The sequence below is a fragment of the Gallus gallus genome, chromosome 3, assembly GCF_016699485.2.
Source record: "Gallus gallus isolate bGalGal1 chromosome 3, bGalGal1.mat.broiler.GRCg7b, whole genome shotgun sequence".
Taxonomy (NCBI): Eukaryota; Metazoa; Chordata; class Aves; order Galliformes; family Phasianidae; genus Gallus; species Gallus gallus.
Window position 1 is genome coordinate 21223817 of NC_052534.1, and position 16995 is coordinate 21240811.

Below are 16995 nucleotides of genomic sequence, written 5' to 3' on the forward strand. Positions count from 1 at the left end.
CATTTATGTGAAGAAGGTAGATAGGTAATTTTACTGATCATTGGAGTCCCTGAGAATGTTGATGCAAAGAGAAAACCTTGAGATGGTAACAGACAGAAATTGTTTAACAATGAAAGTCACCAGAAGCTCAGAAAAACTGGTTCAACTCAGAAAGTCACAGTGTGTATAACAGAATGGATGAATTCACTTTCCTAAAACTCAGTCGTGGGAAATTCCAAAATCCCTTCATTCTTGAAGATTTAGTCTTTAAAGTGAGAATAATCTAAGCTAAATCTTCCTGCCTGCCTCTAGTGCCCTGTCCTTAACTAAGAAAGCCAGAGTAACACCGTTTCTGCCTAATTTTCCTTCAGATCATGTGTTTGTACTTTTCTACAGTAGAACTAAATATCTGGGGGAAAAAAAAAAAAGTCAATATGAATTTTGGTTTATGGAGGCCAAGTATTCTCAGCAAGCAGAGAAACATTACCAAAAAGTCATGTAGATAGAGACAGAAGTATTTTTGATGACGCCTTGGTGGGACCCTGGGGGATGCCATGCAGATGCTTCATCAGTGGGGTAGGCGAGCGTGCTGCTCACATGCCTCACCCCCCGCCACACCGTTGGCAAAGCTGAGCCAGGAGGGGGGACAGCCCCCAGCCCCGAGTCGTGATCCAGCCTGAAGAGACTAGTGCTGATTCCCCTCTCCAACCCTCAGGCGCAGAGCAGTTTCTCAACAGCCCTCCTTGTCACCACCACATAAAGAAACCAGAGCACAGAGGGAATTGTGGCACTCTTGGCACCCACCCTACAGTGGCCTTTCACAGAGCCACTAACCCACTGTGCAGTCAGTGGCCAAGAGGAGAAAGCAAGAGGATCACAGAATGATAGAATCATTTGAGTTGGAAGTGACCCTTAAAGGTCACCTTGTCCAATTCCCCAGGGACACCTACAGCTCAATCAGATTGCTCAGAGCACCTCCCAGCCTGACCTTGAGTGTCTCCAGTGAAGAGGCATCTGACATCTCTGAGCAATCTATGCCAGTTCCTCACCACCCTGATTGTAAAAAACTTCTTTCTTATAACCAGGCTCCCCTCCTTTAGTTTGAAACCAATTCCCCTTGTCCTATCACAACAGACTCTACTGAAGATGACCAACAGTCTCCTGTTTAGCACACTACTGAACTGTAGTAGTGAACTTCTACCCACATCACTACTGAAACCTGTGAGAAGTTTGCTACAGACCTAGTAACAGGCAACTCTGGGATGGAGGTTTGTTGCAGAATGAAAAGATTGGTCACGCTTATAAACCTTCCATCAAAGAGGGGCCAAATTTCAGTAATGAAATGTCAAGGCTGAGTTTAGCCTTCTCAGGGTAGGCTAGAGGGCAACTGGTGGCTTCGGACAGAAACAGGATTAAACTCCTCATGAGTCAATATTGTCTGATCTAAGGTGAAGGACATGCAAAAATGAGTGCAGTGCACATGATTTCACCCCACATATGACTTTTTCCAGCACTTTGGGGAAAAAGGTATTTTATTAGAAACTGAGGCCAGGGTCATCCAAGCTTGGCCCATGTTATCTGAAACATGAAGAACACAAAATCTTACAGCAAAACTCAGGAGACCTAAGGCTAATAAAAGATACAGTCAAATCTTTTGTGAACCAAAGACAGGAGAGTGTGAGGAACAATAGCTTCAAAGCCGAGCGAAGGGTAATTGTTTGCTGTTAAACTGGTAGAAAATCTAGTGGGGGAAAGATGTCAAAGAGCAGTGAACTAATAAACACATGGAACAGAAATACCGAGCCCTTCCTGGACTGCAAGCACTCTCCTCTTTTCTTTTTCTTTTTTTCTCTGCAGCAGCTGGTACATTTCCTGCTTTCTTGTCCTTGCGTGCTTGTGCAGTAATATCTCTCAGGGGTTTCTTTCTTAGCTAGACCGCTCGGAGGTAAATTGGGAGGTTCAAACAAAGTGTCTCTTTGCTGAATGATGTAGGGACAAAAGAAAACAGAAAGTAGTTTTATGGCACAGCAGACAATTCAGCAGGGTAGAACACCTGGCATTTGGCATACCAAATAGCTGCCTTGCATATGTCCTAACACAAGCATATGCTTATTCCATCAAAAGTTTTCTTGAAGTTTTTTTGTCTCTCTTGCTCCCTCCATCTTCTTCCTGTTCAAATTGAGGAAACATCTTTGCTGGGACACAGGCTCTCACATGAAGGCCAGAGACCCTCTCAGATGCCCACTCATGTACCTGCAAGCAGCTATTCATTTTGCACTAACGTCCTCCTTCCCACAACAGGAGGGCTGAGTTGTGAGCCACTGAAACTTTCACAGCTCAAGCAGTGTTCAGTTTGCACTTGAAGCCTACTGCTTCCTGCTGTTCGCACAGTGTGCAAAGAAAGTTGGCTGACCAGACAAGTCAGACACGTGAAGAACTTCGTCCTGGATACCTTGCCCCAAAAGCAATTATTAGAAGTGTCTGAGCGATGCCACACAATGAATTGCTCTCTTCTGGCTGTGTTGATTAGGGAGGGAGCCTAGACACTTGGCTTAAGCGCTCCACATCTCTTTGCGAGGGCCAGACGCTTACCTGCCTTGTTACAGCAGTGGAAGAGTCAGACTCTAAACAGGGCAGTTTGAATCCAGCATTGACAGACAAGGAAATCTCCAAAAACGATATGTGTTCCTAGAGCTCTCTTAGGACCTGACTCTCAGAAAAGCTTCCCACTGCTCAAACAATACATCTGAGCAATTCCATGTGTTCTGCCCACAGAACGTGCCTGTGAGTCCCTTGAGAACTGCGTGGGCAAAAGCACACACCGTTTAGCAGATACATCACTACACACAAATGTATTTCATTCCTTTCCCAATAAGGCCTTTTGAATTTGTTAAAAAGTATTTGCAGAGAAAATGAAAGGAGCCCCTGGCATCAGAAGTCCTTGGAGAGAGTGCTGTGCACTGGCTAAAGGCTCTGCTGATCACAGTTGGAAGGACAGCCTGACTTTATCAGGAGGATCAAGGAGAAGAAGAGATGGAATATGGGAAAGGTTGGAGGAAGATAAAAAGGAGGAATTTATCCATCAAGGTCAGCTAATTGGAAAAAAGTTTCTGCATTGGGGTGGCTGGAAGCAGTATTAATCCAAGCCAAAATTTTACCCTTTGGAACCTTGCACATTCCTCATGTAAGGCTTTTTACATTGCCATAGAAAAGAAGGGTCTATTTTGGTACAGAATCATTCTGGGGCAGGTTTTACTCTCCATATGTTTGCATAAATCTACAGAGGGCAATGGAGTTACACCACTGCGTGTTGGTGTGAGATCAGAGGAAAGCTTAGTATCTCTCACCTTGTCTGACAGACTCTTTGACCCATTTCACTCTTTTTTACTCTGTCAGCGTTCCAAGGTCAAAGACCATGCCCAAATCTAAAGCAGATCATAACTCGGATGCTGTATTTTAAAGACATAGGCTCCCTTTTTTAAAATAAGAAGATTTAAAATATACTTTCCTTTGTGTTAGCTTTTTTACCACATTCAAATGATCTTGACTTGGGCTAGGGGGCACACATGTTTCCGGGAGGAGGGATCCCATTTCCTTCACACCAGTTTCCGTGGCATCATCATCATCATCATCCGCTTGTTTCTGCCCTTGATCACATCCTCTGAAAAGCTGGCAGATGTGAAACCTGAGCTACCCATGGGCCTCCGAACATCCCATAGCAGTAGGTATCCAAAATGGTTCAGATCATCTCTAATTTCTCTGTGGATCACGTGTCTCCTTCAGAAAAAGGGTGGGGAGCAGATGTGCAAAACAGAGAGACAGAGACTATGGTAATCATATTTCTCCTTCACGGAAGGGAGGGGTGGGAGGGAGAAAGAGATATTACATGCAGAAGGACTGCAGAAATTTAAAACGCTGGTCAGACTGGATATGTTAACTGTGTGCAAAAGTCTCCTAGTGAGAATATTTCCTTTTGGATGATTTAACAAATGTAAGCTGGATCAAGTCTACATTATGCAAGAAATATGTTAGATTTCTTCTTCTGCACAAATGGCTGGGAAAAGCTGGATATAGCCCCATCCTATAACTGGAATCAGAAATAAATTGAAAGATTTATAAATTGGAGGTGCAATTCTTCAGCTACATTGGTTTAAAGATGGTGAAATGAATGACTAAAACGTTCCCTCACAGTGTTTTATGAAGCAGATCTAATGTGCAGGTTTTGTGACCTGCAGTGACTTTAACTTCTCAGTAAATCAAAAAGCTTAACAAATATTAAGATGGCAAAGATTACCTGTGTGTGCCAGATTTTATCTTTTATCCGTTATCATTTAGGAAATGAAAAGCTTGAGTCGGAAATCAGACAGCCGGTCACGTGGCTGTGGCGGTCTGGCAGCCCCACAAGACAAGAACCTGCAGGAGACACAGAAACTACACATTCCCTGATTGGTTTTTAGTCCTTAAGAAACAGCTCTTTTATTGTTATTATTATTAGCAACCAATGAGCTTTAGAATCAGAGCAATTCCTTTCTAAATTCCACTGCAATGAAAATTCATTATCACAAGCTCGAAGAAGCAGCTGGGTATACAGCTCAGCTCGTGGCCAGGCTTAGGGGCAGCTCCATGCATATGTGTGCTTTGGAGGTGTGGAGATCTGGGATATGGAAAACCAGCATCCACTTGACAATGCAGAGGCCAAAGAAATCAGCTTTTGCAAATCAGCCTAGAGTAGCAGGAAACCTGTGGCCAGACAGGATCCTGGCTAAGCCACGGGTGAGAGGTCCACAGAGCATGGGGAGATCAGCCCTTCTTCAGATGGAGTGTGCCCTTGATGCCAGCAGAGACTTGCAGTTCATTCCTGAGTGTGTGGGAGTTAGTTGCTGTGGTACAGGAGCTTGCATTTCACGGCTATAGAGCTCCAAATATGTCAAGGACCTTGAGGGTGAAACAGATCTCTGTATTTTACCCCAGTTCCTAACATTCTCCAAACTCATGGCTGAGGAAATATAAGATTATATCTAGTGCCTACACAGATGCGGACTTCATCAAAACATCTTAAAAACATGTGAGATTTATTAAATTAACATTGTGTGTACAGGTGGGATACTGAGGTGGAGTGGAGGTCTGCTTCAAAGTCATGAAATATAGCAAAGATCAAATCACAACAAAAGTTTGAGCCTCTCTAAATTCAAGCTACAAACCCAGACACTTCATCAGTTCTATTAGCTTGCCAAACACACATGAAACTTTTCTTCCTTTCTTTGAAGAAATCAAGGTAATCCCAAAGGTTAGACAACCTCCATAACAAAATCAGGTCTGGAACACATTAACTGTAGGTGAAACCCTGTGCTCTGGGTTCACAAACTCCTCTTTGCTCCAAGAAGGTCATAGAATCATAGTATCATTAAGGTTGCAAAAGACCACTAAGACCCAAACCCAACCCATCCGCACCATGCTCACTAACCATGTCACTCAGTGCCACATCTGTATGTTTCTTGAAAACCCCCAGGAATGATGACTCCACCACTTCCCTGATGGCCTTCACTCTTCTCGCCCCTGCAGTCCCTTTACCCAACTACCAAAAACATTTGTGGCAATCCTCTCTCTCCTCTTCCATCTCACAGTTATAATTGAATACATGTTGAACATATATTATAGTGCAATAAGAAAGAGAATGGAAAAGTGAAAGTTTCATAAAATGGGAGTTCCTTTCCTCCTCAAATTGAGCAATACCAATTTGAAAATGGCAGTGCTTTTCTTCAGTTTTGAACCAATACTGTAGCTATTTAACAGCAGAGAGGTGTTGATTTAAAACAAAGCAAAGAATAAACTATTTCTAAACTATTAAAGGGACACTGGCCAGAAGCTGATGAAGTCCAAGTGCACCATTGCCACTTCTCCATGTGCATGATCAGAAAAAAAAAAAAAAAAAAAAGTCACCAAGAAACCCTGCAGCTGTTGTGAATCAGCTTCCTTCCAAAGGCTTAAGCAGAACATTATCAACCAACATTAGGTCCAACATGTAACGCAAAAATAATACCGTGTCAAAAATAAATTACCGAGTAGTTTATAGGTGAACCAAGAGAGAAGTTTATATATTAATGAATAAAGGTGAGCAATTAGAACAACAAAGCAGTTCAGGTGTGAATAGAATCAGATTTAATATAAACAAACTGCAGGACCATCTATGTTAAGACAACAGCTTTGGTGCAAGTTTGAATATGTATTTTTCCTCCATTCCACCACATCTGTGTTAAACCTGGAGTGAAAATTAAGCATTAAAGACTAATATTCATCCTGAAAGTCAGGCCACCTCCTCTGGAAAACATGCAAATGAAAGTTTCCAGGACTGTACAGAGACATATGTATTATAGTATCTTCTCATTTTATATTATATAATGGATACTTTTGATATAATTAATGAATAATAATAATATATTGATGAAATCCTTGCATCTGCCTCCTAATTTAAAACTTCTGGATTTAACATTAAAGGAAGTCATGAGCTAACATCCCCATATTGCAGTGTGAACAGAATAAACTCTGTCAACAACTAGCAAAGGGCTAAAAGGTAACTGTACAATCTGCTCTGAGCAAGGGGTGCTGTGTATCACTTTTCTGCCAAAAGCAGATTGCGACTCAGCAAGTCAGTTTTCTACCCTGCTCTCCCTGACTTTGGGAAGTAAGTTATTTGACTGCTTTTCACAGCATGCAGTCACCCCTGCCACATGCCAAGCCTGACACTTCTGGCCAATGGAAGGAGTATGGGGATGAGGGCATCTTGTTTTCTATGTCCTGCTGCCTTCCATCTCAAACCTACCTTGACTGCTATGGGAGAAACCCTTGCTCTTGCCATCAGGAACATGGCATTTGCATCAAATTAAGACCACAGGCATTACCAACACGTCTTACTGCACTTAAGAGATCTGTACTCCAAGGAAAGTAAAAAAAAAACAACAAAAAAAAACCAATACAGTGCCCAGCCTCACTATCACTGCCTGCTCAACTTAATCCAAAGCCTAGAATTGTTCATGAAGGTAAGCTCACTATTAAGACACTGGTGTGAGTCTGTGAACATAGCAGGATGGGGTGAAATTCTCTGGGTGGGACAGCATTCCTTCAAGAAGCACAGCTGTTTGCATCAGTACATATATCAAGAGCCCTTATTTTCACAGCCCTCATTTCAACTCATCCAAAAAAAAGGACACCACCACATTGCTCTTCGTTCCCACTCATCACCAGTATCAGTTTTAAATGGAGTTTACTCACTCACTGCTGGCCTTGTAGAAGCTAGGGAATTGCTGAGCAAAATCAGAAGCTGTGGCATGAAAGCAGAGAACCTGAAGAAACAGAGGAAAAGAAGAAAATGGACAAGACTTAGTAAAGAGTACAACATATCCAAGAAGATATGTATACAAACTGCATGTAGCAGGACTGTGTTCTTTCTAGCTGTGATATGAATCACTTTTATTATGAAAGTTCCCCTATTAAATGGGCTTTAATACCTAATGCATAGCTATGTCTTCAGTTCTTATTAAGATTCAATTTACCTATTCATTTTTCTGTTCTTTGAGTTCTTAATAAAAGGAAGAGCTGGCATCCCCTAGGCCTGCTCCCTTTTGTATTCTTGCCAATAGAATAACATCACAGCATTTTGCAGTAATATTGTTTGGGTCATTTATAGATAGAAAATGTCAAGTACCTTTTATATGCAATTTTAATATTTGTTTTACTCTCCATTGTTTCCAATATCCCTTGAGAACCTTGAAAATAATGTTATTTCCTTAACAAGTTTGGCCTTTCTTCCTTCTACTTCATAAATTGTTTTCTTGTGGCCTTATTACTTGCCATTATAGACTATAAGCAACTTCCACAATGCTCCATTAACATGACTGGTCATATATGTCTGGGTTAGAGAAAAGAATCAATCAATAAATAAATAAGTGTATATCTTGTTGTCTTCCTAGTTCATGGATGCTCTGCAAAGAAGAACAGTGGAGAAAATTTCCCTGTATCCTGAGCTGTTTCCCGCCTGGTTAAACTTTCATTACATGGGAGCAACTCCCATGTAACAACTTGATTCTGCAGCTATAAATATAGGCCTGTGATGATAATCCCATCCCCCTTATTATTTAAAATAAGAGGAGCAATAGCATTTACTGGAAAGTTTCATGAAAACCTCTTCAAGTTTTGAGAAATGTTGCTAAACTGGAACATGGGAGCTCAGTTTGTGAGCTGGAACCAGGGGGGACTACAGGGGTATAACTTGGGTTGATTGAATGGATCGAGTGGACTCCTAAGCTTTTGTTTTTTAGGTTGCAAAGCTCAGTTTTTTAGCTTCCTTTTCTTCTGTAGTTTTTTATTGCTGTCCTTTCGGTTTTGGTGGGTTTCGTTTTGTTTTTTAAGAATATGAAGATTTTCACTTAGAAATATCTTTGTAGATGGCAAATGTATTTTAGTTGTTGAGTGCCAGGGCTTACATTCGTCAGAGTGGAACAAAACAGAAAGTCCCTAGGCAATGTCCCCTCGTATGTAGTATGTGGGGTTTAGAATCTTTCCACGGAGCCATGTGGGCTTAAAGTCTAATCATTAGGCCCATGAGATATTACAGAGCTAGCGATAAGGGAGCCTGGCTTCCAGAGTACCAGCCTTTCCTTTCCTTTTAAACCTATTTGCAAAGCATTTGGGGGACTCGAATCCCCTGGATTCCCTCTGTCTATTCCCTGCTTTGTTTTCCAGCCTGCCAAACAGAAGCTGTTTTCAAGCTTTCTCCTCTGCAATGTCAGTGACAAAACAGGCAAAGGTAGTTAAAGGCAAGAATTTACTTGCGACAGCAAATCTGCACGAGTGCACTCCTGGACAATATTTTTTTTAGCACATGGTGATTTTTAGGACTGGCATATATTTAAAACCTGCACAGACTGGAAGCTCCCAGCAATTCCCTAATTCAAGGTTGTGGTGAGAGGAGGGAGGAAGAAAGCTGAGCTGAAGTGCTTATGAGAGGTAACGCATGTAATTGAATCTCACTGGAGTGCACATGAACTGTCCAGGATGCTACTTGCATAGAGGGACAACAAAGAACAGCACACCCTGTTCACATTTCAGAGGCTTTTGTGGGTTTGCTTCGAATGCTGCGTTCTAAAGACAGGACATGGGATAAGTAACTCATCCAACAGGCCAAAGGAGTCACAATGGCTACTTAATTATGAAACTCTTCTAGGCACTTATATATTAATTCATGGTCTAATGTGGTGTCAAGCTGAGGCGAATAAAGGTTAACATATTCTATTAGTCCCAATTGTCACAAGAATTTCATTGAACAATATGGTTCATTAAATGCTGAATCTAATAATTATGTTCACCATAATAGAAATTATTCATATGAACATGATCTGAATAGTTGTGATTTATTAATTTAGACATAAATTTAATTAGCAATTGATTTCAATTGAATCTCACTCTGAACAATAAGTTGTGTTGTAAGCCACGTACTGGAAACAATATCTGAAAAGAAATAAGGAACACTGAGGCAGGAAGCTTGTCAATATCCTTCATTCCTACTGCTGCTTCCCACTGTGTACAAACAGCACTCCTGTCAAGCACACAATTCACACACACATACACACCTCAATAAAGAAAAAAAAGGGGGAAAATGTGTCTGTCGCCAAATACCAATGGTTCAAGATCTCTTTTTGAGAGTATTTCTGGGTAGAAGTTAGAAGTGCTCCCTCAGGACAGAGTAGCATGAAGCAGCTCAACCTCTGTGGATGGGAAATGCCATACAAAGTCCACGTTGAGAAGCTTCAGTACAACACAAGGCAAGATAATGAGACAAAACTGCTAACTCCTAGCCACAAAAGATAAGCACCAGGCCATCGAATCTCCTTGTCACCTGCTCCCAAATAACACCAGCAGTATGTGCTGCTTCTACAGGTATGCCCAGGCATCCCACAGAGCTGTACCACACATCGTGCCACCATGTGTTGGCCCAGCAGGGCCACCGGAACTCTTCCTGACTCAGTTTTCCCCCTCCATAAAACAGGGATAAAACTGCAGTCTTGGCAGAGATCTGAGAACCTTAATTCACTAATGTCTCTAAACCCCTCTGAGGTTCTTATTCAGAAGGCGCTGTAAAAATGCAAAGTATTATCACTGATTCAAACTGACCTTCCCCTTGAAATATCACCATTTGAGCTATAATTCCAAATCCTGACTCTAACCAAGTGCTACGCCGTGGGATTAACCACATTAATGCTTAAAGCTGTTGCTCTTTTTTTTCCCCCAATGTTCACAAGCTAATGCTTGTAGGAGTCTAATCTTGGACAATTCCTTAATGATACAGATTTTCAGATGAAAATTACTGCTGCATTTTCCTGACTTCTAACAGATTTTAATCTTGTTGCCTCTACAATTTGTAACATTCTTTAATTATAAATACAGCATTCTCTGGATACTCCTTCCTAATTTGAGAGTATATCTCTGTTGTCTGCATACAAACTGTAAATCATTGTATTAAGAGTGATTACACACCCACTGACACAGAAAATTCATGATCGGGTTGTGAGACATAAGAGGTTTACCAGATTGAATGTGGCATGGCCACATATTCTACAGAATTTATTATTATTTCTAATCAATCCTCCTCCCCTAAACCAAGATCCCTTAACTCAGGCTCCCGCTATACTTCAGAAGGGCATTTCAAATGGACGTGTTTTTAAAATACAGCTGAATACCTACCTAGAGGAATGCCACGATGACATTTTAAAGCACAGGGTTATAAGTGAATAGCTGGATTTCCATAGTTAGGCCAAATCCAGTTTCACTTGTACAGGGCTAGGATCTGGTCTGATTATATGTTAGCTGTTTTATATAAGCAAAATATGCCAAATCTTGGGATGCAAGGTAGAAGCAGTGTCAACTCTACTTTTGCAATGTGTTGATCTGTTGAAGGACTCTGCCCAGGCAGTCAGGCTTCTCCAACAAGTCGTCTTGAGTGTGCACAATTGAACAGCACTCCTGATCTCTGCCTGAAATGTGAGACTTTTCTGATTTAGCTAGTTGCCTGAAAAGTGGCACAGGGAGATCATTATTATGATGATGTTTAAAGGATTAAAGAGTTGTGAATCTTGTTAAGCTGTGAATCTTGACAAAGAAGCAGCTTAGACACCCGTGGTAAAAGACATAATGCTGATTTTAGCAGTGGCACACATAGGTGAGGCAGAAGGTGCTCCACAGCCCCGTCAGATGCCATAACAGCAATAACATTGCTAAAAACAGTCCGCTTACGTTATTTTACCACACAAAATGTTGGTCTGGCCAACCACACTCATCTCTGGGATGGACAGTCTTGTGGAAAGCAGGCTTGTGTCCTTGCCTACATCCTGGTGAGCCAATGGTGTAATATGCTCTTCTCACCACTGCCTGTGTGGCTGCCGTGAGTGACTGAAGACTGGCTGTTCCCAAGGGTCCTTGGAGACCCCTGCAGTGCACAGCAGCACTGCCAAGTGAAGTTCTGTGTTATGCCATCCTGCCCCAGGCATGATTCCAACTTTAGGGCAGAAGAGGCAATTTGGAATCTCAGTAGCTCACTATGTTGAGCTTTGGGGCATACCAAAAAACCCACAATACCTCACAAGACAGAATTTCTTCTCCTGAACTACACTCTCTCTTTTTCACTCACCTACTAAGCTTGCATCTTTCAGAACACCCAGAAATACAGCATTTCAAGGAACGGCCAAAGGGCACAGACATCTACATGTTTTGTTGCAGAATCTTGGACTACAAAAGTCTGACAAAGGACAGACAGAGGATGAGTGAGATTAAACAGGCCAAGTAGGTCAGGACCAGTACAATTCTCAGGCCAGTACAACACAGCACATTGAGAAAGCTTCCAGAAAGCATACAGAAATGGATGTTTGAGACAATGAATGCCCTAATTGGAAGCCCATTCTCACCGCTTCCCTCAATTAAGGAGAATCATGGATAATTCTGCCAAGATATTGATGGACAATGTAAGCATTGGCTTGAAAACTTTTGCTATTTAATGAACCAAACTCTACCCAGTTGTGAATTACAAGTGATCCAAAAATACATCCAGTTGAATACAGTCTAGTGATGATTAAGTCAAAAAGTTACAAAATGATCAATCACTGAATCCTAGTAACTTCTCATAGGAGGTACTAGAATACGGAGCTTTTGATTTCATGTCTTGGCTTAATCAAGTTTTCTCAAATGTTGAAACACTGGTAATGTTCCAGAAGACAGAATAAGCAGCTGCATTCTCCCTTTAAATTAAGAAAAAGGAGAGCCAACATTTGCTCAAACTGTAGAGTAGTAATTCCACTGACAGTCACACAAAATGGCTTACAACTCAAACACTGAGCCAGTTCTAATCACATCTTAGCCCTGAAGTAAGAGCTAACTAATATGACTTCTCTACAAAGTAATCCACAGTAATGAGTACATACACTTTGTGAAATAATAGCCCAAGGCCCCTTGGAAGAACAAGGAATATGGAATCAACACAGGTTTTAGATGCTGTATCAGTCAGCTTGGTGTCCTGCTACACCATTACAGTGTAGAATCATAGAATCATTTGAGTTGGAAGGAACCTTAAAGGTCACTTAGCTCAACTCCCCTTCAACAAATGGGGATACCTACAGCAGATCAGGCTGCTCAGAGATCCCCCAGCCTGACCTTGAGTGTCTCCAGGGATGGGGCATCCACCGCCTCTCTGGGCAATCTGTGCCAATGCCTTACCACTCTGACTGTAAAAAACATATTCCTTATATCCAATCTAAATCTCTCTTCTTTTAGTCTGAAACCATTTCCCCTTGTCCGATCACAACAGACCCTGCTAAAGTGTCTGCCCCTTTCTCTCTTATAGCTCCCTTTCATCATCATAAAATCAGCCCAGGCTTAGGTGTTACCTCCAAATCCTATCTTCTTCTTGCAGCAGGAAATGGCAAGGGCAACTGTGAGCACAGTACCAGGGTTTGGTGCAACTAATTTATTTAGCACCAAGACAGAGACAACCCAGGAGCAGAATAGACACAGGTCGTATGTTTAGTGGAAAAACTTCAATGTGAAGTTATCTAGAGCATCTGCATTGTGCACTGGATATCAGCAGAATCAGCAGTGCACAGAGGGATGTTCTTCCACTAGTGTTACTCAGTATTTCACGTTCTAAGGCCGAATGAGAAAGAAATATACTTAAAATATAAATTGTCATCTTCAGAGGAGCTCAAATATATTAAAAGAGGCAAAAGAAATTAGAGAGGTTCCAGTGTCAAAAATGACGGCACACAGTTAACTCAAAAATCTGCTGCTCTGATTTCATTGCAGACCAGGTGGTATTTGGCTGTTCCCAGTGCAGAGTGGTTTTATGCTAGTTGAGAGCAGTCAAACCCCTTGCTTCATAAAAGAAATGGGAAGATTGGCTCAGCAACATCATTTAAACTTGCTCTCAAATGTTTGCAGATAGACCTTGAGAAAAAGGATGCATAAATACATGACCTTGGATAACAGTCCCGTTCCTCTGGCTTCTCTGCATATACACGCAGGCTCTCTCAGCTTTATCAGTATTATATTAAATACAGTTTTGAAAAGATTCTTTTTAGTCTACAGCAGCCTTTGACTTCCAAAACTTGGTGCACAGTACGTCAGCACGAGATCAAAATGACAAGAAATGGAACGGAGGGTCTGGGTTTTCCAAAGGGCAATAGTAACACTCCAACACCTGATACTCTCAATTGCACCACTGTTTTATCTGATGCACACATAGGAGCATTTAAAAAATACTGGAAAGTCATGACTGGCCCGGCGCCTGGGAAACCTGACAAAACAGCAATGATAGGATTACAGACTGCTGACAGCTGCACTGAGAGATGCATTTTACTGAGTACACCAGGGTGATCAGACCCATGCGATTAGAAGAACTGACCAGGAACGTGGAGAGGGGGCACAATCATCGACCTAGAGAGCCCTTGCTCAAACAAGAACATCCAGAGAGCATTAATTAGTGAGTGAGCTAAAGGGCAGTAGGCGAGAGAATCTTCAAGGTGGGGCGCCGGCTGGGTGCACCAGTGGGCCTGGCCAGCAGCACAGCAGTCAGAACGAATTGCAGAAGACAAAGCTAGAGGACTCCCCAGGAACCACAGCTCAGGCAGCTGGTGCAAGGTCTAGGTCCATCTTTGCCCTGGGTGATGGAAGGAAGGAGATATCACACCGAGAGCGCCAGCACTGCAGAGGCACAAACTGAATAGTCTGTAAACAAAGAGGAGGACAAAACAAGATGAGCTGCCTGACAAAAGATGCCACGAGGTATCAAAAAATAAGTAAATAAATAAATAAAAATAAAGGGCTTGTACCTTTTCTGACATTTGCCTTGGTGCAAACATAGCCTTTTGAAACGAAGGGCTGTGTAATTAGTGCCTGAATTCTGCTAGTATGAACGACTTGAAATGTATATTTTCACTTCATACAGCTACATACTTATGACAGAACTGAGCACCATCAAGCATTTTAAACCACAAAAATCATGTGTATATGATTTAAAAAACTTTCTGAGAGAACTCAGAAAATAAACCAGTTGTGGTAGTCATTTCACCCACATTTTCCTCTGATTGCCAGCACTCATGTTCATAAATTGGGAGGTGTGATGTAGAATCATTAAGGTTGGAAAAGACCCTCAAGATCATCAAGTCCAACCACCAAGCTGACCTACTGAGTCCCATCACTAAGCCATGTTCCTTAATGTCTCATCCACGCATCTCTTGAATACCTCCAGGGCTGAAGGCTCTACCACCTCCCTGGATAGCCTGTTCATATGCCCCACTACCTTTTCTGTGAAAAAAGTCTTCCTGACATCCAATGTAAACCTCCCCTGGAACAATTTGAGGTTGTTTCCTTCAGTCCTATCCCTTATCACTTGTGAAAAGATATCAATCCCCTCCTGGCTGCAGCCCCCTTTCAGGCAGTTGTAGAGCAACAAGGTCTCCCTTCAGACTCCCCTTCTCCAAGCCAAACAGCCTCTGTTCCCTCAGCCTTTCCTGACAACTTGTCTTCTAATTCCTGCACCAGCTCAGTTGCTCTGCTCTGCATACCGTGTGTCAGTACACAGGTATTTGTGTGCATACATACTCTGAGTCACCACTGTAATTATTTTGTGAGGTCATTTTTTATTAAAAAAAAAAAAAAAGTAAAAACTAGCCCGGTGTTTCCACAAAATAAAAATGGTTATAGATAGCAAAAGCTATTTTCATATTTTTAATGCAAATGAATACTCTCTATTCTTTCCTTGCCTAGCTCTGATGCAGCGTCCTTATCACGTGATCACAGAAATGTTCTTGCTACTCATCACTGCTTTAAATGTCTTGTATATCTCCACTGGTTTGTTTCAGTGCCTTACAAATTTTACAAGGCTGCGTACACGTAGCAGGGCTCCCTTTTCACGTGTCTCTCTTCCATAAAAGCTGCTCACTTATTTTAAATGTAACTACAAGCCAAGAGAAAATGATTACAAAGAGCACTATCATTAGTTTTGTACCATCAGGACAATGTTTATATGAGTTTATACGACAGAGGAACTCATATTTGAATAACACATGCATATTGTCCTCAGACAAGGAAAAAATGTCCAACCAACCATGTAAGCCAAGGCAAGAAATTTAATTAGGAAGATAAGAGTTGGGTTTTTGTTTTTTGGGTTTTTTTTTTAGGTTACGGAAAAAAGATAATTTTAAGCATGGAATTAGCATCTTCTAATAATCTTAGACAAAAAAATGATTTTGTTTTGCTTTGGTTTGTAAATTAGCTCATGATTAAAGTATCTCTCTAGTTGAGCTTCATTGTCTTTTTGTGCCTATTTTCTGAATGCAACCCTGACCTGAATACTCTTGTAGCTGAAGTACAAGATTTGAGAGCATGAGAGGAACAATTACTATAAAGTGAAGTACTTACAGTTTTACTGCAAAATCAATGAACTTTCAAGTGATTTTTGTCATATTTTGCAGCTGTTCTGTTTGCTTTGAATGATGTTTATCACATCAAAAACCATAGCACTTTTAAAGGATGCTTTCTCTGGAAACTTCCTCCACCTCTATTTCCTTGCATCGCCCAGCGCTGTAAATCTCCTTCCCAAGGATATATTTTTACCCTGCAATTCTCCCATGCCTGAGAAATGATCTTTCTCAATACTTAGGCTGCGACTTTGCTCGGTCCCTGCCCTGTTCTCTCTCACAGTTGCTTCAAATGAGGAAAAGTTTCAGGTTCCCAAGTGCCTGGCTTAACTCACAGCTTTGCAGCAGTTCAGCTGTATGTCACCATTCAAGGCTTCCTCTCTGACACTTTTACTGTCCGAAGGAACAGTCCCATGTGACCTAGGTGTGCAGGAGCTCAGACTGTCCCACTGGTGAGAAGCAGGGAGGTGACACTCTCCCATGGCACCCGGTCCATGAGGTCATTTGTAGACAGTAGAGGTAAACATTACACTGACTTCACTGTTACAGGGTTAGTGCCAGGCAATATTTACTGTATGCTGCTGCTCCTTCTCAGCAGCTGTGGGTTGTGCTGGATATCAACAAGCTAATGCCACAAACCTTCCTCCCTGGGCAGAGCTCCATTAGCAGTCCCTTGGACTCCAACACGAGTGATATAATTACTGCGGTACTCCACTGTATCAGTCACTGCACACACACTTACTAAGCGGATGGCCTCTTACTTCAGATAATTTACAATCCAGGTTACAACCAGATGCAACGGGGGCAAAGCAAACATGCTGCGAGAGGAGAGCTGAGAGAATGAGATGACAATAAAAGGCAAACAAACAAAATAAACCCAAAACATATCTATCAACTGGCATGTTCTTGTGGGCATTGCAGTGAGAGAGGGTTTATTCACGGCGTTACACCCAGCAGCACTGTATAATGAAATTATATTTTGTACATTTACCAGTACATAAAATTAATGCAGCCGTGTAATTCCTATTATTCTTCCTTATGTAATTCATATCACTCC